At 38.9% G+C, this 26,269-nt stretch overlaps 1 protein-coding gene across 15 annotated transcripts in view; it reads left to right on the forward strand.

The window, feature by feature from the left end:
* The window catches only part of LOC133621762 (sorbin and SH3 domain-containing protein 2-like), a 173,278-nt gene that overhangs the window by 43,867 nt on the left and 103,142 nt on the right, over positions 1-26,269 (forward strand). For 2 of the 15 annotated variants that reach the window (XM_061984098.1, XM_061984109.1), the window contains exon 1: positions 11,257-11,410. The exons of the other annotated variants lie outside the window; for them this stretch is intronic. The gene's annotated coding sequence lies outside the window, so the exon portion shown is untranslated. Of the gene's footprint in view, positions 1-11,256; positions 11,411-26,269 lie in introns of those variants that run through there. 15 annotated transcript variants of the gene reach the window in all.

Here is a 26,269-nt window from a genome sequence, read left to right on the forward strand (position 1 = left end):
ACTTCCAAGACATAAGTGTCGCATGGGCTATCTTTGGTGTGTTGTCTAACTGGGAAGTAGCTTCTTCCACGAAGCTGAATCTGTTGCGTTGCGCCCTACAAAGTGTTTATACCCGATGAGTGGGTCTAGTCAGGTCTATTTTCAAACAAAAGGCGCACAAAAACAAAAACTGTTGTAAAAACAATAAAAAAACAAACCGTTAATAAAAATTAAGTGCAATTAAAAATACAGTTTCACCACTTTAGTCATCCTTTTTGGTCCTTAAGAAAATTCTCTAGGACTTTAGCTCCAGACATCTTCTATTTGTTTAGTATTGTCATTACTGCCACAAGTGGGTATACTTGCCAACCCTCCCGATTTTCCCGGGAGACTCTCGAATTTCAGTGCCCCTCCCGAAAATCTCCCGGGGCAACCATTCTCCCGAATTTCTCCCGATTTCCACCCGGACAACAATATTGGGTGGACTTTAGCGTCCTCTCTCACCTGAAAAGGAGACTATTATATATGTCTCCGTTATCCATAGGTTTATCTATAACCCATAAAGTAGGCAGGCACGGAGCTATTTCTCAGCATGTGTTTATTCCAGCCGGCACGTTAATACACTGACACACAACATCCGGATTCCCATCATGCATTGCTTCAAAACTGCGGCAAGTAGTAATGTCCAAAAACATAACAGAGACGAAGCAGAAGAACGAAGAAGAGACATGGCGACGACGAGTAAGAAGAAGTAGTACGCTTGCAAGTTCCAAAATGATTGGGAAAAATAATTTCCGTTCATCCAGGACAGCTCAAAGGGGAAGGGGTATGCTGCCTGCACATTTTGTAGATCAGACTTCTCCAATGAACACGGTGGCCGAACGGATATACTCATTCATGAACGGATTATTTATATATAACATCTCCCGAATTCGGAGGTCTCAAGGTTGGCAAGTATGCAAGTGGGGGAAAAGTGTATTACAACTGAGTACCGTTGCGGCCCATATGGACCACAGCTGACAAACAGATATTTTTTGGCAGGCTGCTTGGGGGCGCTGCGGCCCTATGGTTAAGAAACACTGAATTAAATATTAACCAAGTAATACATTCAAACGGTTGAATCAAATCTACAGCAAATTGTTACTATTGTAGCAATAAACGTGTAAAACACAATTTACTTGCGTTGATGCTCACAATTCCGGGTGTCCATGAAGGCAACCTTGGTCATTGGTGCATAATGAGGAAGTACTGTGTTGTTGTTGCGGCTAGACCAGCGCCGCGGTGCTCGCGGTGTAACGAGGCGCGTTAAGGGCGGACGTTTTTAGTTCAGTTTAAAAAGAGCGTCAGACTGAGTGCTTCTGTCTGGATGCTACAATATTTATAAGACATTACTCGTACAAGCACTTGTTGCAGGTGTATTCATTTAGCACCGGAATAACATAGGTATAATTATAATTATTTTATACCGTATAACACAGTGGTTCTCAACCTTTTTTCAGTGATGTACCCCCTGTGAAATTTTTTTAAATTCAAGTACCCCCGAATCAGAGCAAAGCATTTTTGGTTGAAAAAAAGAGATAAAGAAGTAAAATACAGCACTATGTCATCAGTTTCTGATTTATTAAATTGTATAACAGTGCAAAATATTGCTCATTTGTAGTGGTCTTTCTTGAACTATTTGGAAAAAAGATAGGTTTTTATTTATATTTATAAAGGATTTGTGAATTGTTGCTATTTTTAGAATATTTAAAAAAAATCTCACGTACCCCTTGGCATATCCTGAAGTACCCCCAGGGGTACGCGTACTCCCATTTAAGAACCACTGGTATAACATAACGCTGCATGCACTTTGAATATCAAAAATAGCAATACATGCTGTATTTCACAGTATAATTTGATGCATGAGTATTTTGCAACACAGGGAGAATAAATTGAATTGTGTTGCATATTTTTGGCGCCTCCGTTACTCAATATAGTGACAGATAAGACAAATATTTTGAGGTCCAGACGGCGTGTTGCACAGTAGCTGCCTGGGGCTGGTTTTAGGTGTCCGTGCTGAAAATATGACATGCTAATAGCAGAGATTACATCATCCTTCTGGGAATAGCTGCGAGTCAGGGGTCTTGGTGCTTGCGGTTGACCCTTTTTTTTTTGTCTTGTGTATATTCAGCCTGTGTGTGGTCACGTCCAAATTTACGGCCCCATATGAATTACCCAGCAGTAAAATGAACTGATACCTACTTTATAAGGACGTCAAATGTATTCATGGATAGATATGACATGGACTGCATACGCAATGTTTATTATACACGCCTAATGACACCCTTGTCAAACCCATAAGAAATAATGGAAATAGAAATAATCCCTCCTCAGCCTTCCCGGTAAGGTCTATTCAGGTGTACTGGAGAGGAGGCTACGCCGGATAGTCGAACCTCGGATTCAGGAGGAGCAGTGTGGTTTTCGTCCTGGAAGTGGAACTGTGGACCAGCTCTACACTCTTGGCAGGGTCCTTGAGGGTGCATGGGAGTTTGCCCAACCAGTCTACATGTGCTTTGTGGACTTGGAGAAGGCATTCGACCGTGTCCCTCGGGAGGTCCTGTGGGGAGTGCTCAGAGAGTATGGGGTATCGGACTGTCTGATTGTGGCTGTCCGCTCCCTGTACGATCAGTGTCAGAGCTTGGTCCGCATTGCTGGCAGTAAGTCGGACACGTTTCCAGTGAGGGTTGGACTCCGCCAAGGCTGGCTTTTGTCACCGATTCTGTTCATAACTTTTATGGACAGAATTTCTAGGCGCAGTCAAGGCGTTGAGGGGATCCGGTTTGGTGGCTGCAGGATTAGGTCTCTGCTTTCTGCAGATTATGTGGTCCTGATGGCTTCATCTGGCCAGGATCTTCAGCTCTCACTGGATCGGTTCGCAGCCGAGTGTGAAGCGACTGGGATGAGAATCAGCACCTCCAAGTCCGAGTCCATGGTTCTCGCCTGGAAAAGTTCAAGTACCTAGGAGTCTTGTTCACGAGTGAGGGAAAAGTGGATCGTGAGATCGACAGGTGGATCGGTGCGCCGTCTTCAGTAATGCGGACGCTGTATCGATCTGTTGTGGTGAAGAAGGAGCTGAGCCGGAAGGCAAAGCTCTCAATTTACCGGTCGATCTACGTTCCCATCCTCACCTATGGTCATGAGCTTTGGGTTATGACCGAAAGGACAAGATCACGGGTACAGGCTGCCGAAATGAGTTTCCTCCACCGGGTGGCGGGGCTCTCCCTTAGAGATAGGGTGAGAAGCTCTGTCATCCGGGAGGAGCTCAAAGTAAAGCCACTGCTCCTCCACATCGAGAGGAGCCAGATGAGGTGGTTCGGGCATCTGGTCAGGATGCCACCCGAACGCCTCCCTCGGGAGGTGTTTAGGACACGTCCAACCGGTAGGAGGCCACGGGGAAAACCCAGGACACGTTGGGAAGACTATGTCTCCCGGCTGGCCTGGGAACGCCTCGGGATCCCTGGGAGGAGCTGGACGAAGTGGCTGGGGAGAGGAAAGTCTGGGCTTCCCTGCTTAGGCTGCTGCCCCCGCGACCGACTTCGGATAAGCGGAAGAAGATGGATGGATGGAAATAATCCCATCCCATAGTCTCTATTTCAATACCTGGATTGCATGTGGCATTACTACCGACTTGACACGGGCTCAAGCACTTGGCAGGCAAACAAACGTATAAGGCTATACTTTTCAAAATGTGTTACCTCGATGCTAATTTATATTGGATATGCCATATACATGCTACCGATTAGCATTAGCAATTTTACATGCCGATTTCAACGCTTCCAAATTTGGGAATGAAATCTACAACTAGGGATATAACGATATGAAAATGTAATTGTATTGTCACCAAAATGATCGCTACCGTGTTGTCCGGACTATAAGGCGCACTTAAAATCTTTTTTTTTTCCCTCAAAACTCTACAGTGCGCCTTATGTAAGGAATACGTTTGGTTGAGCTTACCCACCTCGAAGCAATTTTATTTAGTACATGGTGTAATGATAAGTGTGACCAGTAGATGGCAGTCAAACATATGAGATAAGTGTAGGCTGCGCCGTTTGATGTGCTTCAACATAGGAGTATTAATTATGGTGTGTGCATAAGGTAAGACAAATTATCTGGTGTTTTGTTTTGCAACTTTTCTTACCTTCTAGTACCTGCTGATCTGTGTTTGAGATCTGCATAAATCCTGAAAACTTGTGCGCGTCCGCCTTTCTAGTCCGTGTCGACACCGTAGTCGATGAGTTTCTTCTTTTTCCTCTGTTTATCTTGTTATGGGACATTCATCCTCCGCCGTTGCCATTTCTAATATAAAGTAGTGTAAAGTTCTTACTTATATCTGTCAGTAAACTCGCCATGAAAGCGCTAAAACATACCGGTGTAGTGAGTTTACATTATTCACCCAAAGATGTTTAGTTATTAGAGTTCCGGTCGAACGGTTTTTCACAGAACACATTTCGGGTGTTGTTGTTTCCGGATGAGGAGATGCTGCTCCGTTATTGATTTAAGTAAAGTCAGAATGTCATTAAAACAGTTAGCGCCATCTTTTGACATTTCTTCCACTCCCGTCCTTGCACGCTACACCGCTACAACAAAGATGACGGGGAGAAGACGCTGTCGAAGGTGAGCCACAAAACGGCTCATCCGGAAGCGACTGTCAGAAAGCGGCTTGAAGATTATCTGTAAAACATAATCCATGCAATATTTTGACCAAAGAACCACCATTACATGTTATGTAGACCACAAGGAAGTGTTTTATATTTAGAAAAAATATATAATAATAAGAGATGTCCGATAATGGCTTTTTTGCCGATATCCGATATTCCAATATTGTCCAACTCTTAATTACCGATTCCGATATCAACCGATACCGATATATACAGTCGTGGAATTAACACATTATTATGCCTAATTTTGTTGTGACGCCCCGCTGGATGCATTAAACAATGTAACAAGGTTTTCCAAAAATAAATCAACTCAAGTTATGGAAGAAAAAATGCCAACATGGCACTGCCATATTTATTTTTGAAGTCACAAAGTGCATTATTTTTTTTAACATGCCTCAAAACAGCAGCTCTTCCCGGAAGAGTTAGTGCTGCAAGGGGTTCTGGGTATTTGTTATATTGTGTTTATGTTGTGTTACGGTGCGGATGTTCTCCCGAAATGTGTTTGTCATTCTTGTTTGGTGTGGGTTCACAGTGTGGCGTGTATTTGTGACAGTGTTAACGTTGTTTATACGGCCACCCTCAGTGTGACCTGTATGGCTGTTGATCAAGTATGCATTGCATTCACTTGTGTGTGTGTAAAAGCCGTAGATAATATGTGATTGGGCCGGCACACAAAGGCAGTGCCTTTAAGGTTTATTGGCGCTCTGTACTTCTCCCTACGTCCGTGTACCACTCCGTACAGCGGCGTTTTAAAAAGTCATAAATTTTACTTTTTGAAACCGATACCGATAATTTCCGATATTACATTTTAAAGCATTTTTCGGCCGATATCTCTACTCAAAAGTGTAAGGAAACAAGATATAACAACTGGACAACACAGTTATCAATATCAGCTCACTGGTAAATGTTAAATTAAAAAAAGAGACTTTATTATCAAAGAAATTAACATTTATTAACACATGAACACACACAAAAGTCCAGAAAATGTGTACCATGAGTACAGATATATAGTACTGATACCGTCAGTTTAAAAATGTGTGTGCAGTTTCTTCAAAAAGTTGCTGTAAAAGTAAAACAAATTTTCAATAACATTTATTCAGTGTGTAATTGTGCCTATTTGTTATCAATGTTACTACTGTAAAAGCACTTACCGTATTTTTCGGAGTATAAGTCGCACCGGAGTATAAGTCGCACCTGACGAAAATGCATAATAAAGAAGCAAAAAAACATATATAAGTTGCACTGGAGCCCGGCCAAACTATGAAAAAAACTGTGACTTATAGTCCGAAAAATACGGTAATATGAAAACATTTTTTTGAGGGGGAAACATTTGAACAATGCACTCTCTTACACTGGTAACTCCAGTGCGCGCACACACTCACACACACACACACGCACGCACCCTGACACCATTTGAGACACAGACAAACAAGAACGCCAATGTTCACTTAGAGTATATTTTAAAGTTACTCACCTTGGTTATTTCAGTACTTGCAAGAGATCTGTATGCTCCAGCCATGGTCACTTGTCGTGTCTGTCGACACGCTGCGGGCATGTTTTGCACTTTAAAACGTGAGGTCAAGTGATGACTTGGCTCACGTTTGTTGCCCACGATGCAGAACAATGCACCACCACTTTCAAACAAAACATTAGAAAAACGGACTTGCATGAGCTTCAACTTTGCATGACTGTGCCGTACGGGATACTGCAGTGCTGTGTAAAGTATAATTAATGATGTAGTGCAGTGGTTCTCAAACTTTTTTCACCTCAGAAAAAACTTGGCTTTCCAAATACCACCGTAATGAAGCAACATTAAATTACAGTAGTGTAGTAGGCCTAAGTATTCAACAAAAACAAGGCAGAGGTTTTAAAAATAAGTACTGTATTTTCCGGAACTATAAATCGCACCGCTATACAAGCCGCACCCACTCAATTTGAGAAAAATATATTTTTACATACATTAGCCGCACCGGACTGCAAATATGTTGTGAAATGAGTTATTTACACAGAAATATTTTGCAAATATAAAACCTCACCTGTGCATCGGCTGGGGACATCTCTGCGCTGCTGACCCATCTCCGCTCGGGATGGTGTCCTGCTGACCCCACTATGGACTGGACTCTTACTATTATGTTGGATCCACTATGGACTGGACTCTCACAATATTATGTCAGACCCACTCGACATCCATTGCATTCGGTCTCCCCTAGAGGGGGGGGGGGGGGTTACCCACATATGCGGTCCTCTCCAAGGTTTCTCATAGTCATTCACATCGACGTCCCACTGGGGTGAGTTTTTCCTTGCCCGTATGTGGGCTTTGTACCGAGGATGTCGTTGTGGCTTGTGCAGCCCTTTGAGACACTTGTGATTTAGGGCTATATAAATAAACATTGATTGATTGATTGATTGAAATGTTTATTTACACTCCGAGGGCTTTACTTTGCTAGTCCTAACATAATTGCTATTTTGACATCCAGTGGACACATTAAGAACAGCAGTTTCTTTAATTAAAAAAAAATCATTTTAATACTTGGAAAACTCATCACGTGGGCCGGATAAAACCTTTTCACGGGCCTGATTCGGCCCGTGGGCCGTATGTTTGACACCCCCGGTGAATATAAATCCATAGTCTTGTATTTGCTGTTGTCATCTGTAGCGAAGAATAGCTAGCGAGCGTGTTTGCGTACGTTGGCTCGTCTCGCCGTGAGGCGACCCAAGTCGGGCGTCCTGACAGGCGATCAAAGTGTCAGCGCCAGAAAAGTGAAAGAAAATCTCCGGGGAGGAATTTGACAGTCCTATGTGGAGTCCTACACCCCTGCATAGCCTCACACTGACGACATGGGCTACTGTGTGAAATTAACCCACGAGCGTGCATTCGTGCAACAGCAGAATGAAAAGTGTTTTTGTTCACTTCATATTTTTGGACTGGTAAAACATATTTTTCGTTATAAAAATGTATGCCGCTCAAAAGAGATCATTTAAAAAAATAGATCACTGAAAAATATGTCACAGATAGATCATTATTATAATTTTTTATGAATAATAGCACCTATGGTCAGTGGTTTCCAAAGTGTGAGGTGGTCAGATGACGTAATGGGTGGACCAGCAGCATGAAAACAATAAAGAAACACATTTTTAAGTTGAAATGCAAATTTTGATATTTTAAGTAGAGATGTCCGATAATGGCTTTTTTGCCGATATCCGATATTCCGATATTGTCCAACTCTTAATTACCGATTCCGATATCAACCGATACCGATATATACAGTCGTGGAATTAACACATTATTATGCCTAATTTTGTTATGATGCCCCGCTGGATGCATTAAAGAATGTAACAAGGTTTTTCAAAATAAATCAACTCCAGTTATGGAAGAAAAATGCCAACATGGCACTGCCATATTTATTATTGAAGTCACAAAGTGCTTTTTTTTTTTAACATGCCTCAAAACAGCAGCTTGGAATTTGGGACATGCTCTCTCTGAGAGAGCATAAGGAGGTTGAGGGGCGGGGGGGTAAGGGGTAGCGGGGGGTGTATATTGTAGCGTCCCGGAAGAGTTAGTGCTGCAAGGGGTTCTGGGTATTTGTTCTGTTGTGTTTATGTTGTGTTACGGTGCGGATGTTCTCCCGAAATGTGTTTGTCATTCTTGTTTGGTGTGGGTTCACAGTGTGGCGCATATTTGTAACAGTGTCAAAGTTGTTTATACGGCCACCCTCAGTGGTGTGACCTGTATGGCTGTTGACCAAGTATGCTTGCATTCACTTGTGTGTGTGATAAGCCGTAGATATTATGTGATTGGGCTGGCACGCAAAGGCAGTGCCTTTAAGGTTTATTGGTGCTCTGTACTTCTCCCTACGTCCGTGTACCACTCCGTACAGCGGCGTTTTAAAAAGTTATACATTTTACTTTTTGAAACCGATACCGATAATTTCCGATATTACATTTTAAAGCATTTAAATGTATTTATTATTATAAAGCTTTTTTTTTTTTTTTTTTTTAAATAGTCAACAACAGAAGGAGATATCGTCCGCAGGAACCTACCCCATAGCGAAGGACATACACTATTTGATTTCCTATTATGCAGCTAATTTTTATTTGACACTTTGGCCCTAGCGTGTGGATATGAGTGGGAATGTTGTCTATCTATCTGTGTTGGCCCTGCGATGAGGTGGCGACTTGTCCAGGGTGTACCTCGCCTTCCGCCCGATTGTTGCTGAGATAGGCTCCAGCGCCCCCCGTGACCCCAAAAGGCAATAAGCGGTAGCAAATGGATGGATGGATGGACTTATTGAAATATCTTGAGTGACATCATGCACAAAAGTGCACTTTATTTGTTTTAAACTATTGTAGTGGGTTTTAAACTATTGTAGTGGCGTTCTGTACAAAAAATGCACTTTAATTTAGTGTTGTTTTGATATGTCATCTTAGTGACATCATGCACAAAAGTGCACTAATACATACCTGCCAACTACTCCGGTTTTCCCGTAATTAGTACGGTTTTCATCAACCTATTCCGGGTTACGGTTGCCGTGATTAAAAAATACGGTTTTTCATTAATTAAAAAAAAATATTTTTTTTAAATGCGCGAGGCTATTTATAGCACCGCTGCCAAGCACGAGGCACCTGTTGCCATTGTTTCCAAACGAGCGAACGATCATGGAATCAGCCGGAGAAAAATCGCAAACGAGTCTTAAACCGAAAAGAAAACTGCAGTCATTCCGTGAAGAATATTCAAAAGCCTATCCGGGAATAATTATCCGTTCCAAAAAGGGTGAAAACTACGCGAATTGCACCTTGTGCAGACAAGATTTTTCGATCGGACACGGAGGAATTAGCATGTAAAAGACCACGTTGGGACAAAAAAACACAAGTCTAATGCCGTTGCTAGCGATACAAGTGGAAAACTTTGAACGTTTTTCGGATTTTAGCCACAAAAAGGTAATGACACCAATGTTATCAATTGGAATTGTTTAGTACTGTTATACTGTTAAAAGTGTTTATACTATTTATGCTTTCAAGTCCAAGTTGAAGAAATCTTGTTAAATGTTGACATCATAACTACCAAAATACAGAAGTATGTCCTTAATATTTTTGCAGTGCTATTTCTGTTGAAAAGTTAAAATGATTACATTAGAGATGTGATGTGCCACTTTTCAAGTGTCTGATGGCTTAAATTAATTTTCATAAATTTTTCATATTTTGAATTATTTTGAAAGGCTTACAAAAAAACTACATTTGAATTGTAATTCCATGCTATTGACAGGACTATTAATTTTAATGAAGTTAGCTTACCATGTTTACAGTATGATAATTGTGATAGAAATGGGAATTTTAGGCACAGAATATTTTATACAATTGAACAAGGCAGTAGATTATACAAGCTTGGACAGAAAGTTAATAATGACACCAATTTTTTTTTTAATGGAATTGTTTAGTACTGTTTTACCATTTGTTTGCTGTAAAAAGTGTTTATACTGTTTATACTTTCAATTAACAAATTGAAGTCTTGTGAAAGGTTGACAGGATAACTGGCATTAACTGTCAAAAATAATTTCAAACTATTGATTTTAGCTTACAGAATAAACATGTCAATCAACCCATATGATTTTTGCTGTAATATTTTTGTTTTGAAAAGTCACTGTGACTGATAGAAAAGTGATGATTTTAGCATCATTTTAACCTGTCTGAATGCTAATAATCATTTTGCGTCGGGGGGCGAAGCCTGAACCCCCCACCAGGACTTTGTCCTGGACCTACCGGGGCCTGCGGCCCCTGGACCCTGGCTACTAGGTTTTTCTGATTTCAAAAGTTGGCAGGTATGCTAATAGCTTGTGTTAAAATGTCTCTGACAATCTTGCACTTTCTGTTTTGAATGAGATGAATGTTTGTGCCACTGCTTAATAACTGTTTAATAAATACGGTTTTGCTAAATTGACTTAGTTGTGATTTCCCTCTCTGAATGAAAGTTTAAAATGAGCATATATTAATGCAGCATTAACAATAATTTGTAGACACATAGAATCATCTTACTGCTGTGATTATATGCATCAAGTGTTCATTCAAGGCTAAGGCAAAATATCGAGAGATATATTGTGTATCGTGACATGGCCTAAAAATATCGAGATATTAATAAAAGACCATATCGCCCAGCCCTAACTCGAATTCTCACAAAATAGTCATTTTCTACATTGCACAGAGACAAACCCACGATATATCGAGTATATTCAATATATAGCCCAGCCTTAGCTCATCCCTACTTCTGACTATTAAAAAAAAAAATTCTGACTGCGTTCTGCCTGCAAGTCAGCTTTGTATATGTACTGTATGTATTAAAACAAAATATAAACTGATAAAATAGAGATAGTCAGTTCTGTCATTTAGCTCCCCCTCCCGCCCGTCCACACTGCAGTGGAGGGTAACTTTCCAGTGTCATAGACCAGCATGCCTCAGTCTGTAAATAGCAGATCTGATCATCCAAACAGGGAACTCTCTCCCTCTCTCTCTCTCTCTCTCTCTCTCTCGCTCGCTCGCTCGCTCGCTCGCTCATGACTTTCTCCTGTGGTCCCAGTGCTTCCCAGGCTTTAGGCGCATGTCGGAATACGGGCCGGCCAGGAGGGGAGTCTCTGGAAGAAGACTGGGGAAGTTAACATTTTGAAACAGAACACAAAAGACACCTGGGTGGATCGCGGCTCATCTTTCCTAAAAAAAAGCGTCTTTTTGGGGGTTTTATGACGGTAAGAGTTCATCTTGACGGAATGTGGCACCTGCACCTTGTTGTCTAGGGGGGTTTGAGGGGGGGGTCATCCTTTTGGGTTAAACGTGGCAAACAATAGCCAGGCTTCTGGGTTGGAGTCAATCAGTAACTAATTAGTAAGACAACACAGGAGTCAGGTTTATGGGCAGAGACATTTCAAATACGAAAAAAAAGCTTTGATTGCAATTTGCACGACTGAAAGGTTTTATGGTGTATAAGAGCTCGTTTGTTGAGGTTACACAAAAGTAGTGATAAAGAAAAAATTACATTAAAATTATGTTTCTTTTTAATCCGTATGATGTATATCATTTTATTTATACCAAATGTTTGTGATGTCGTCATGGGCCATAAAAATATATTTGGAACCGTACCGTTTTCTTTTGAAGCTTGTGTTAACATTACACTGTAATTATTGCCTGTATATTTAATTGCAGAGTCTCCTATAGGGAGTGATGGGCAAATGAGTGAGCGTGTGGCCCACTCACAGGCTGCATTGACACTGTGCTGGTGTTTCATAATGGTGCCACTGGCTGGATAACGTTTGACCTGCAAATACAATTAGTTAACTAATGTATTTTTTGCTATGTTATCTGGTACTTAAGGATCAAAATGATCCCACAGTTCAGAAGCGTTCCGTTTTCTTGCTTCCATTTAGATCGATGATCCAATACCGGCACGACACTACTTATTTTAGTGAGCGGAGAAACACAATTTCACGCTTGACAGTCAAATAAAACAATTGCATATGTCACGTTTATTTTTCTTAAAGTGACATACACATTAGGGTTACTCCTTGCGTTTCATAGAAATGTAATAATGCTACTAATACTTGTTTAGTATGTTCATGCACGCCAAATCTATATTCAAGTTTTAAAAAGGTTGAAAGGTCCGTTGTTGTTTTCTATCTATGTAAACCTTTGAGTTCTTGCAGTCTGCTTTTGATGTTGTTCAGTCCCAGCCGACTCAGCTGAGACTAGCGCTAAATGCAGAGAAATCTAAGGTGATTTTATTTTCAAATGGCAAACGACTGCCATTGAATATTGTCAAAATATCAACTGCTCGTGAAGTTGAACTTGAAAAGGTCACGACATATAAGTACTTGACTTTTAAATCACTTATAGAAAAAATTGGTGGCCAAACTTAAAATTAAATTGGATTTTTTCTTTTTTCTTTCTTTCTGTTTTAGGAAATGCTTGATTCTGACCACCTTTATGCCTTTGCTGGATTATGGAGATTTGCTTTTTATTAGAGATGTCCGATAATGGCTTTTTTGTCGATATCCGATATTCCGATATTGTCCAACTCTTAATTACCGATTCCGATATCAACCGATACCGATATATACAGTCGTGGAATTAACACATTATAGTGCCTAATTTTGTTGTGATGCCCTGCTGGATGCATTAAACAATGTAACAAGGTTTTCCAAAATAAATCAACTCAAGTTATGGAAAAAAATGCCAACATGGCACTGCCATATTTATTATTGAAGTCACAAAGTGCATTATTTTTTTTTAACATGCCTCAAAACAGCAGCTTGGAATTTGGAACCTGCTCTCCCTAAGAGAGCATGAGAAAGTTGAGTTGGGGGGGCGGGGTTGAGGTGGGGGGGAGTAGGGGGTATCGGGAGGTGTATATTGTAGCGTCCCAGAAGAGTTAGTGATGCAAGGGGTTCTGGGTATTTGTTCTGTTGTGTTTATGTTGTGTTACGGTGTGGATGTTCTCCCGAAATGTGTTTGTCATTCTTGTTTGGTGTGGGTTCACAGTGTGCCGCATATTTGTAACAGTGTTATAGTTGTTTATACGGCCACCCTCAGTGTGACCTGTATGGCTGTTGACCAAGTATGCTTTGCATTCACCCGTGTGTGTAAAAAGCCGTAGATATTATGTGATTGGGCCGGCACGCAAAGGCAGTGCCTTTAATGTTTATTGGCGCTCTGTACTTCTCCCTACGTCCGTGTACCACTCCGTACAGCGGCGTTTTAAAAAGTCATAAATTTTACTTTTTGAAACCGATACCGATAATTTCCGATATTACACTTTAAAGCATTTTTCGGCCGATAATATCGGCAGTCCGATATTATCGGATATCTCTACTTTTTATGAATGCACCTGACATTTATTTGAAAAAACTGGATACCATATATAACTGCCTTGCATTTTATTACTAGTTGTGGCAACCTTGTCCACCATTGCACTTTGTATGCAAAAGCAAACTGGCCATCCTGGCAGTTCACAGTTTTTCTCGAAGGATGTTTTTTTTTTTTTATAAAAAAAAAAACCCCTTATTTATGTTATTTTATGTGTAGAGCATCCGGTCACTACAGTTTAAAGTCATCGGACATCCTTGGCGCGTTGGTTCCTAGAGCCAACACAAGTCTCAGTAACAAAAAAGCTTCAGATTTGCTGCTCTGTGGTTACGGAATGAATTACAAAAGGATCAAAGGCTACCTGAACTGAACACTTTGGGGGAATTTCAGCCCATTTTAAAGGATTGAGAAGCTGTTTCTATTGGGCATTGTACTTGTTTTTCAATTGTTTTAATTGAAACATTTTATTTTTTACCTGTTGAGTGTTTTCTATGTTTATGTTGTAAGTAATTTTTACTTTTATCTGTAGTATATGACTGCTCCTGTTTTTGTTTAACTATTTATTTATGAAACCTGTTTTTGCCGCCCTATTGGCCAGGTCACTCTATCAAAAGAGATTGTAATCTCAATGAGTTTCATACCTAGTTATATAAAGAAAAATGAATGATAACTTATGTGTAATAAGTTATCACATTTAGGTCTACATCACATTGGCTGTAGGCAACCTCTTGGTATATTTGTAATTAACTCCACAAGATGGCAGTTGCTGCCGACAAAGTACTGTATGATGAGTGTTCGTAATGTGTATTGTTATCTCGCCCTAATGTTGCCAATCGGCTGTTGGTGTCGAAGTGGTGTTGTCATTAATGCTGACTGAGCAGTTTCTTCTACCTGCTGTTACAACATTGGTTCTGTTGCTGCTTTGTTGTGCAATATGGCTGAAAACTGTATCACTGTAAGTGTTTCATATCGGTCAAGATCGATAATCATTGATATTTTTTATGACTTATCAAAAATAAGGAGCAGGAGAAAAATCTCTGCAAATGTTTTTATTTCAAATAGAATATAATAGAATTGAGTTTTATTGTCATTATTACAGTGAACAGGTTCAAAGAACAACAAAATTGGTGCAGATCCCCTAAGGTGCATACACAATAATTTAGTAATATAAATAGTAAAAAAAGATTAAAAAAAGAAGATATGTATCTATATATGTGTATATATTCACACACATGCACATATCCATACATATGCCATCCATCCATCCATCCATCCATCTTCTTCCGCTTATCCGAGGTCGGGTCGCGGGGGCAGCAGCTTAAGCAGGGAAGCCAAGACTTCCCTCTCCCCAGCCACTTCGTCCAGCTCCTCCCGGGGGATCCCGAGGCGTTCCCAGGCCAGCCGGGAGAGATAGTCTTCCCAGCGTGTCCATGCATATATATATATACATATATACATATAACATTATTGCACATTATAGTCTGAGAAAATAAAAACACATGACACATGAGGACATGACGGACACATTGTGCTCACTCAAGCCTGTTTAATGCTACTGTGGCTCTTGGGTAAAAACTGTTTTTTAGTCTATTCAAATGTAACTTCCTCGGATTATTGTCCCCTCAGTTATCAAGGCAGACAGGAAATATCAACACAAGCATGGAAAACAATATAAACACAATTGTAAAATCATATTGAACACTCAACAATAACTTCTTAAAATGAAGGTGCAAAAATAAGGAATATGTAAGAAATGCTTAATAAAGTGTAAGAAAATAGTGTAAAGTGTGAAAATGTAAACACGGAAAAACCTGAGAAGAACTATTTTCTGCAGGTTTAGTGCCAGAAAAGTTACGGCTGTGCTCTAAAGGGTAAGTGCGGCTAAGGTGGTGTGGTATTAGCGGTCTTGGTGGGGACGAGCGCCTTGCATCATTTACAGACCACATTGGTCTGACTACGGTCCTGAATAAATCCAAAAATCATCTCTGCGCTGCTGACCTGTCTCCGCTCGGGATGGTCTCCTGCTGGCCCCACTATGGACTGGACTCTCACTATTACTTTAGATCCACTATGGACTGGACTCTCACTATTATGTTAGATCCACTATGGACTGGACTCTCACAATATTATGCTAGACCCACTCGATGTCCATTGCACCGGTCTCCCCTAGAGGGGTGGGGGGGGGCCACCCACATCTGCGGTCCTCTCCAAGGTTTCTCATTGACATCCCACTGGGTTGAGTTTTTTCTTGCCCTGATGTGGGATCTGAACGGAGGATGTTGTTGTGGCTTGTGCAGCCCTTTGAGACACTTGTGATTTAGGGCTATATAAATAAACATTGATTGATTGAAAAAAAACTGTCATACTGTCCAGGTGACTTTTCCTCTTTTATCCACAATTTCTTCATTTTTACTTTCTCTTCTCAGTCCATGCAAATAATCAACCGCCAGACAACAAGACGGCGCAACCAATCTTGATAATTGTTACTGTTACCTGATTGGCTGTTAGCGTGTCACTCCCACTTCCTGCGTTGCTCGGTTACCCTCGAGCGAGTGCCTTTGTTCGTGCAACCAACCTTGCTTTGCAACTTCCGCTTTTGTCCGACGAACAAGAAGAAAAAAAATATTGAACGTTTTATCGATTGCATTTTTTATTGATATTTATTGGGATGTATATTGATGTTGTGTTATCGCCCAGCCCTGTAAAAGACCACGTGGTCACTTTTCATTATTCTAATGGAAAACATGAGTCCCAGCCTCTCTCTTGTTATCATTATCGCCTCAGCTCAATAAACACTTAGGCCACAGCTTTTACGGTGGTCCCATAAACAACTGCGGGATGCCCACTGGGATACATTGTGGCCACGGACTTCTGAATCCCGACTGCCCTCTGTCCTATGCGACACGTCTCCGGTTGCAAGAGCTTTTCACGGTCTCTCCTTTCCCCGCTCAACAAAAGCTCAACTCATCATCCATTTGTCCTGTAGGTGTGGAGGAATGTCGCCTTGACCCCCCGCTTGGGCGCTCGCTCGGAGGGTTGGTTCCCACTGTTGGTGTGTTCGCATCGCACTGAACCGGGCTTTGCCTCCGTGCAAACTTCCTTCCCCTCACCTTGCAAGCGCATCTTTGTGCATGGTTGTGCAAAGAGTCGAACGCTTAGGAGCTGTGCTTCCTCGTTCCTCGTTGTCTAATTTGTGTACAGACTTTGACAACTCTTGCTTGTGGGAATGTGTGATACTGGCAGATCAATTATTTTGGATGTTTTCCTCTTGCCCTAGACCAGAAATTCTCAATCTTTTTTCACCAAGTACCACCTCATAAAAAACAAGTACCACCATAGTAGCGTAGTAGGCCTAAGTATTCATTACAAACAAGGTAGAGTATATTTAACATGTTTGGCTACTGTAATGTTACACACAGTTTGAACAGTAACACTGTTTTTGAAGATGGGAAAATAAAACACTGGAATTGTACTTACCGTATTTTTCGGACTGTAAGTCAGTTTTTTTCATAGTTTGCGACTTATACTCAGGAGCGACTTATGTGTGAAATTATTAACACATTACCGTAAAATATCAAATATTATTTAGTTCATTCACGTAAGAGACTAGACATAGAAGATTTCATGGGATTTAGCGATCAGGAGTGACAGATTGTTTGGTAAACGTATAGCATAGGGATGTCCCCATCCAGGTTTTTGCACTTCTGATCCGATACCGATATTGTTTTTGCACTTCCGATCCGATACTGATACTGACCGATACTGGCCTATCCGAGCATGTATTAAAGTTTAAAGTTATTTAGCCTACTTGGTTGTCAGACTCATGTTGAAAAGGGTCTTAGTACTCTTGCTAACAACTAGCCAGCTGAATTAGGGGAGTTTGAATAATACACAATGGTTGGTAACAAGAAACTGACCTGTTTATTCAAGGATAAACACAAAATAGACAAAATTATACATGACAAACAGAAATGGCATCATTGAACTAGGGCTGGGCGATATGGCCTTTTTTTAATATTGCGATATTTTAAGGCCATGTCACGATACACCATATATATGTGGATATTTTGCCTTAGCCTTGAATGAACACTTGATGCATATAATCACAGCAGTATGATGATTCTATGTGTCTACATTAAAACATTCTTCTTCATACTGCATTAATAAATGCTACTTTTAAATTTTCATGTAGAGAAGAAAATCACAACAACAAAAAAAATCACAATTTTTTTTCATACGGTGTTGATCTGGAAATTTTTGCCTCGGCATTTTGATGGTGTGGACGTGTGGCACCGAATGGAGATAAGCGTCTCGACAGACGTTACAATATTTGAACAATGATGACGAAAACTGTTTTTCTGTCGTGTCCGTGTGTTGAAAATTGTTATGCGCTTATTTTTTTTATTTGATTTTGTGCGTGGCATAGATTTGCCGTGCGCAGAGGACGCTTGAGCAGTGCGCAATTGCACAGGCGCGCACCTTAGCGGCTGCGCTAGCATCACAGCTAACGTTAGCCATGCTGCTACCTCTCTGCTCGGGGAGGACGAATACGTATGTGACGTATGACGTGACAGTATGTGACGTGTGTAAGAAGGTGCGCTTGCTGTCTGTGAGAAGGAGACAGAAGAAGGAGTGAGAAGAGCCTGTCGTGTAATGCCAGCAGCTAAAAGCAACTGCGTGAGAATCCACAGACCTGTGGATGTGTTGAAAATGCAGAAAGGAAATTAGGGAGCAGCAGAAAAATGGAATGTATTATTTAAATCGGTGCGTTGGAAAACACGGACCGGAGTTTTTTTTTAAACTGGATCTGGATCGGCATTTTCCCATGGCTTGCCGATATGCATTTTTTGGCAAATATCGGCGGCCGATCCGATATTTGGACATCCCTAGTATAGCATGTTCTATATGTTATAGTTATTTGAATGACTCTTACCATAATATGTTACATTAACATACCAGGCACGTTCTCAGTTGGTTATTTATGCCTCATATAACGTACACTTATTCAGCCTGTTGTTCACTATTCTTTATTTATTTTAAATTGCCTTTCAAATGTCTATTCTTGGTGTTGGGTTTTATCAAATACATTTCCCCAAAGAATGCGACTTATACTGCAGTGCGACTTATATATGTTTTTTTCTTTCTTTATAATGCATTTTTGGCCGGTGCGACTTATACTCCGGAGTGACTTATACTCCGAAAAATACGGTATGTTTTTAAGAATCTGCTGCCAAAAATAAACGCAAGTCAAAGATCCTATATATGACAGGTATAATCCCTTGCTGTTTTTAAGAATGTATTGCAAAAACCCTAGTCAAAGATCATCTATATGTTGCTGTTTTTCAGACTCTATTGCCAAAATTCCAGTGAAAGTGCAAAAATGTAAGAGTAATTCAAAATATACTGTTAAAAAAAAAAACACTGATCAAAAATTGTCAATATGCCACAAATGCTTTGCCATTTTTAAGAATGTATTGCAAAAACCCCAGTCAAAGGTCCTCTATATCAGTGGTTCTCAAATGGGGGTACGCGTACCCCTGGAGGTACTTGAAGGTATGCCAAGAGGTACGTGAGATTTATTTTTAAATATTCTAAAAATAGCAACAATTCAAAAATCCTTTATAAATATAAATAAAAAACTATCTTTTTTTCCAAACAGTTCAAGAAAGACCACTACAAATGAGCAATATTTTGCACTGTTATACAATTTAATAAATCAGAAACTGATGACATAGTGCTGTATTTTACTTCTTTATCTCTTTTTTTCAACCAAAAATGCCTTGCTCTGATTAGGGGGTACTTGAATTAAAAAAAAATCACAGGGGGTACATCACTGAAAAAAGGTTGAGAACCACTGCTCTATATGACACAAACACACTAAAAAAAGATCCTATACGACAGAAGCGCACTGCTGTTTTTAAGGATCTACTGCAAAAACACGAGTCAAAGATCCTTTATAGTCAAGGAATGCTGTGCTATTTTTAAGGATCTATTGTAAAAATTTAAAAAAAGCTCCTCTACTCTATATGACATTAATGTGTGATACTGGCAGATCAATTATTTTTGATGTTTTCCTCTTGCCCTAGACCAGAAATTCTCAGTCTTTTTTCACCAAGAACCACCTCATAAAAAAAAAAAAAAAAAAAAAGTACCACCATAGTAGCGTAGTAGGCCTAAGTATTCATTAAAAACAAGGTAGAGTATATTTAACATGTTTGGCTACTGTAACGTTACACACAGTTTGAACAGTAACACTGTTTTTGAAGATGGGAAAATAAAACACTGGAATTGTACTTACAGTATTTTTCGGACTATAAGTCGCAGTTTTTTTCATAGTTTGGCCGGGGGTGCGACTTATACTCAGGAGCGACTTATGTGTGAAATTATTAACTCAGAACCGTAAAATATCAAATAATATTATTTAGCTCATTCACGTAAGAGACTAGACGTATACGATTTCATGGGATTTAGCGATTAGGAGTGACAGATTGTTTGGTAAATGTATAGCATGTTCTATATGTTATAGTTATTTGAATGACTCTTACCATAATATGTTACGTTAACATACCAGGCACCTTCTCAGTTGGTTATTTATGCCTCATATAACGTACACTTATTCAGCCTGTTGTTCACTATTCTTTATTTATTTTAAATTGCCTTTCAAATGTCTATTCTTGGTGTTGGCTTTTATCAGATAAATTTCCCCCAAAAATGCGACTTATACTCCAGTGCGACTTATATATGTTTTTTTCTTTCTTTGTTATGCATTTTTGGCCGGTGCGATTTATACTCCGGAGTGACTTATACTCCGAAAAATACGGTATGTTTTTAAGAATCTGACAGGTATAATCCCTTGCTGTTTTTAAGAATCTATTGTAAAAACCCTAATCAAAGATCATCTATATGTTGCTGTTTTTCAGACTCTACTGCCAAAATTCCAGTGAAAGTGCAAAAATGTCAGAGTAATTTAAAATATACTGTAAAAAAAAAAAAACACTGATCAAAAATTCTCAATATGACACAAATGCTTTGCTATTTTTAAGAATGTGTTGCAAAAACCCCAGTCAAAGGTCCTCTATATCAGTGGTCCCAACAATTTTGTAACTGCGGACCGGTCAACGCTTGAAAATTTGTCCCACGGCCAATTAATTTTTTTATTTTTTATTTTTTTTGTCATAAAAAAATACAATCATGTGTGCTTGCGGACTGTATTCCTGCAGACTGTATTGATCTATATTGATATATAATTTAGGAATTTAAAAATAAGAATACAAAAATTAAAAAAAAGAAGTATTTTTTTAATTTCTTGTGCGGCCCGGTACCAATCGATCCGTGGCCCGGTGGTTGGGGACCACTGCTCTATATGACACAAACACAAAATCACTAAAAAAGATCCTATACGACAGAAGTGCCCTGCTTTTTTTTAAGGATCTACTGCAAAAACGCTAGTCAAAGATCCTTTATAGTCAAGGAATGCTGTGTTGTTTTTAAAGATCTATTGTAAAAAATTTAAAAAAGCTTCTCTACTCTATATGACATTAATGTGTGATACTGGCAGATAAATTATTTTTGATGTTATCTTCTTGCCCTAGACCAGAAATGTTCAATCTTTCTTCACCAAGTACCACCATAGTAGCATAGTAGGCCTAAGTATTCATTAAAAACAAGGTAGAGAATATATTTAACATGTTTGGCTACTGTAACGTTACACACAGTTTGAATAGTAACACTGTTTTTGAAGATGAGAAAATAAAACACTGGAATTGTACTCATGTTTTTAAGAATCTGCTGCCAAAAATAAACGCAAGTCAAAGATCCTATATATGACAGGTATATTCCCTTGCTGTTTTTAAGAATCTATTGCAAAAACCTCTAGTCAAAGATCCTCTACATGTTGCTGTTTTTCAGACTCTACTGCCAAAATTCCAATGAAAGTGCAAAAATGTATGAGTAATTCAAAATAAACTGTAAATAAAAAACACTGATCAAAAATTCTCAATATGCCACAAATGCTTTGCTATTTTTAAGAATGTGTTGCAAAAACCCCAGTCAAAGATCCTCTATATGACACGAACACAAAATCACTAAAAAAGATCCTATACGACAGAAGCGCACTGCTGTTTTTAAAGATCTACTGCAAAAACGCATGTCAAAGATCCTTTATAGTCAAGGAATGCTGTGCTATTTTTAACGATCTATTGTAAAAATGTTAAAAAAGCTCCTCTACTCTATATGACATTAATGTGTGATACTGGCAGATAAATTATTTTTTATGTTTTCCTCTTGCCCTCGGCCAGAAATTCTCAATCCTTTTTCACCAAGTACCACCTCAGAAAACCCCAAATACCACTATGGTAGCGTAGTGGGCCTAAGTATTCATTAAAAACAAGGTAGAGTATATTTAACATGTTTGGCTACTGTAACGTTACACACAGTTTGAATAGTAACACTGTTTTTGAAGATGGGAAAATAAAACACTGGAATTCTCTACCTTTTTAAAAAAAATCTACTTCAGAAACACTGATCGAAAACTGTCCATTTGACACAAATGCATTGCTATTTTTTAAGAATCTATTGTGAAAACCCTAGTCAAAGATCCTCTATATGTTGCTGTTTTTCTAAATGTACCTCAAAAATGCCAGTGAACAATCCTAAATGTGACAGGAATTCTGTTAATTTTTTAAAGATTCTACAGTACTGCAACAACACTGGTCAGAAATTGTCGGTGTTGCTATTTTAAAAAATCTATTCTAAAAACCCCAGTCAAAGATCCTCTATATGTTGCTGTTTTTCAGAATACACTGCAAAACATGCAAGTAACAGTTCTTAAATGTAAGAGAAATGTACTTGTATTTTTAATAATCTAGTGGGGGGGAAAAACGCAACTCAAATATCCTCTTTATGGCAAGTATTCTCATGCTGTTTTTAAAAATCTACTGTAAAAACACTGATCCAAAATTATCTATTTCATAAGAATCCGTTGCTGTTTTTAGGAATCTACTGGAAAAACCCTAGTTAAAGAAATTCTGTATGTTGCTGTTTTTCAAAATTTACTGCAAAATGCGAGTGAAAAAAAAATAACACTGGTCAGAAATTGTCGATTTGAAAATGCAAAAAATGCCAGTAACAGTTCTTAAATGTAAGAGAAATGGGGGGAAAAATGCAAGTCAAATATCCTCTTTATGGCAAGTATTCTCATGCTATTTTAAAAAATCTACTGTAAAAACACTGATCCAAAATTGTCTATTTCACCAGAATGTGTTGCAGTTGTTAGGAATTTCACGGTCTCTCCTTTCCACGCTCAACAAAAGCTCTGTAACGTTACACACCGTTTGAATAGTAACACTGTTTTTGAAGATGGGAAAATATAACACTGTCCTTTCATCAAGTGGTTCATTGGTGTACCACTAGATGGAGACCGCGGGACACTAGTGGTACACACGCCACAGTTTGAGACCCACTGCCCTAGACAACCTTAGAGGGTAAGTGGCTCTTATCTAACAGCAGTAAATATAGCAGGCCCTGCTAATCAAGTTGCTCTTATCTCCGTGCCCGACACTTAACGCCGGTACCTGCGGAATCCGGACTATGCGGGCGTCGGGCCCGCTGGCTGATAGGCGCTGGCTTTTAGCCACGCTTCCAGTGACAAACTGTTATTGGGAATATGTTGTTTATGTCTGCGTCGTCTCAAACGACCAAAGTTCTTCAGGAGAAGGATTGTTTCCTGGCAAACGGAAGCGATGATTGACGGAAGATCTGAGCTGGAAGTGCAAAAGTGATGCCAGTTCTTGTTGGAACAAACTACTCGATTTCCTCAATAGCAAAGTACTCAAAAAAAACGTTCACTTTGACAAGTGGTAGTCACAAATATCAAAATAGTTTTCAAAAAAGACAAAGAACCTTGTCGGAAATAGTACTCTCTCCTGTAATACTCTGTAGTTTTTTAAGCATGTACTGCAAAAAACCCTAGTCAAAGATCCTCTATATGGTGCTGTTCTTCAGAATCTACTGATAATACGGAGTGAAAGATTGTAAATGTGATAGGAATTCCCTGCGCTAGTCAAAGGTCCTTTATAGTCAAGGAATGCTGTGCAGTTTTTAAGGATCTATTGTAAAAAAAAAAAAAAAAAAGCTCCTCTACTGTATACGACATTAATTTCCTGCTTTTTTTCCCTAAATATACTGCAAAAAATTCTGGTTAAAAATCTTGTATATTACCAGAATTCTCTACTGTTGTTTAGAATCGACTGTAAAAACGCTAATTTCAAATCCTCACAGGACCGAAGCGCACTGCTGTTTTTAAGGAACTACTGCGATAACGCAGGTCAAAGATCCTTTATACGACAGGAATTATCTACTGTTTTTATGGATCTACTGCAAAAACACTAGTCAAATATCCTCAATAGGAGATGTTTTTATGAATCTACTGCAAAAACACTAGTCAAATACCCTCAATAGGAGATGTTTTTATGAATCTACTGCAAAAACACTAGTCAAATACCCTCAATAGGAGATGTTTTTATGAATCTATTGCAAAAACACTAGTCAAATACCCTCAATAGGATATGTTTTTATGACTCTACTGCAAAAACGCTAGTCAAATACCCTCAATAGGAGATGTTTTTATAACTCTACTGCAAAAACACTAGTCAAATACCCTCAATAGGAGATGTTTTTATGAATCTACTGCAAAAACGCTAGTCAAATACCCTCAATAGGAGATGTTTTTATGAATCTATTGCAAAAACACTAGTCAAATACACTCAATAGGAGATGTTTTTATGACTCTACTGCAAAAACGCTAGTCAAATACCCTCAATAGGAGATGTTTTTATAAATCTATTGCAACAACGCAAGTCAAATACCCTCAATAGGAGATGTTTTTATAAATCTATTGCAACAAGGCTAGTCAAATACCCTCAATAGGAGATGTTTTTATAAATCTATTGCAACAAGGCTAGTCAAATACCCTCAATAGGAGATGTTTTTATGAATCTATTGCAACAAGCCCAGTCAAAGATCCTTTATATGACAATAATTGTCAGCTGTTTTCAAGAATCTACTGCAAAAAAAGCTAAAATAATATTCTCTCCATGGTGGCAACGTGCTGCTGTTTTATCAAATCTACTGCAAAAGTGCTAGTCAAAGATCCTTTATAGGCAAGGAATGATGTGCTATTTTTAAGAATCTATTGTAAAAATGTTAAAAAAAAAAGCTCCTCTACTGTATATGACATCAATTTCCTGCTTTTTTTCCTAAATATACTGCAAACAACTCTAGTTAAAGATCCTGTATATTACCAGAAATCTCTACTGTTGTTTAGAATTTACTGTAAAAACATTGATTTCAGATCCTCATAGGACAAAAGCTCCCTGCTGTTTTTAAGATCTACTGCAAAAACGCTAGTCAAAGATCCTTTATAGTCAAGGAATGCTGTGCGGTTTTTAAGGATCAATCTTAAAAAAAATTAAAAAAGCTCCTCTAATGCATATGACATTACCGTATTTTTCGGAGTATAAATCGCACCGGCGTATAATTCGCACCTGCCAAAAATGCATAATAAAGAAGGAAAAAAACATATAAGCCACACTGAAGCCCGGTCAAACTATGAAAAAACTGCGACTTATAGTCCGAAAAATATGGTAATTTCCTGCTTTTTTCCCCTAAATATACTGCAAACAATTCTAGTTAAAGATCCTGTGTATTACCAGAATTATCTACTGTTGTTTATAATTGACTGTAAAAACGCTAATTTCAAATCCTCATAGGACCGAAGCGCACTGCTGTTTTCAAGGAACTACTGCGATAACGCGAGTCAAAGATCCTTTATACGACAGGAATTATTTACTGTTTTTATGGATCTACTGCAAAAACGCTGGTCAAATACCCTCAAAAGGAGATGTTTTTATGAATTTACTGCAAAAACGCTAGTCAAATACCCTCAATAGAAGATGTTTTTGTGAATCTACTGCAAAAACACTAGTCAAATACCCTCAATAGGAGATGTTTTTATGAATCTACTGCAAAAACACTAGTCAAATACCCTCAATAGGAGATGTTTTTATGAATCTACTGCAAAAACGCTAGTCAAATAACCTCAATGGGAGATGTTTTATGGATTTACTGCAAAAACGCTAGTCAAATAACCTCAATAGGAGAGGTTTTAATGGATTTACTGCAAAAACGCTAGTCAAATACCCTCAATAAGAGATGTTTTTGTGAATCTACTGCAAAAACGCTAGTCAAATACCCTCAATAGGAGATGTTTTTATGAATCTATTGCAAAAACACAAGTCAAATACCCTCAATAGGAGATGTTTTTATGGATTTACTGCAAAAACACTAGTCAAATACCCTCAATAGGAGATGTTTTTATGAATCTACTGCAAAAACACTAGTCAAATAACCTCAATAGGAGATGTTTTTATGAATCTACTGCAAAAACGCTAGTCAAATACCCTCAATAGGAGATGTTTTTATGAATCTATTGCAAAAACACTAGTCAAATACCCTCAATAGGAGATATTTTTATGGATCTACTGCAAAAACGCTGGTCAAATACCCTCAATAGGAGATGTTTTTATGGATTTACTGCAAAAACGCTAGTCAAATACCCTCAATAGGAGATGTTTTTATGAACCTACTGCAAAAACGCTAGTCAAATAACCTCAATAGGAGATGTTTTTATGGATTTACTGCAAAAACGCTGGTCAAATACCCTCAATAGGAGATGTTTTTGTGAAAATACT

Source organism: Nerophis lumbriciformis, linkage group LG25 (genome assembly GCF_033978685.3).
Source record: "Nerophis lumbriciformis linkage group LG25, RoL_Nlum_v2.1, whole genome shotgun sequence".
Classification (NCBI taxonomy): domain Eukaryota; kingdom Metazoa; phylum Chordata; class Actinopteri; order Syngnathiformes; family Syngnathidae; genus Nerophis; species Nerophis lumbriciformis.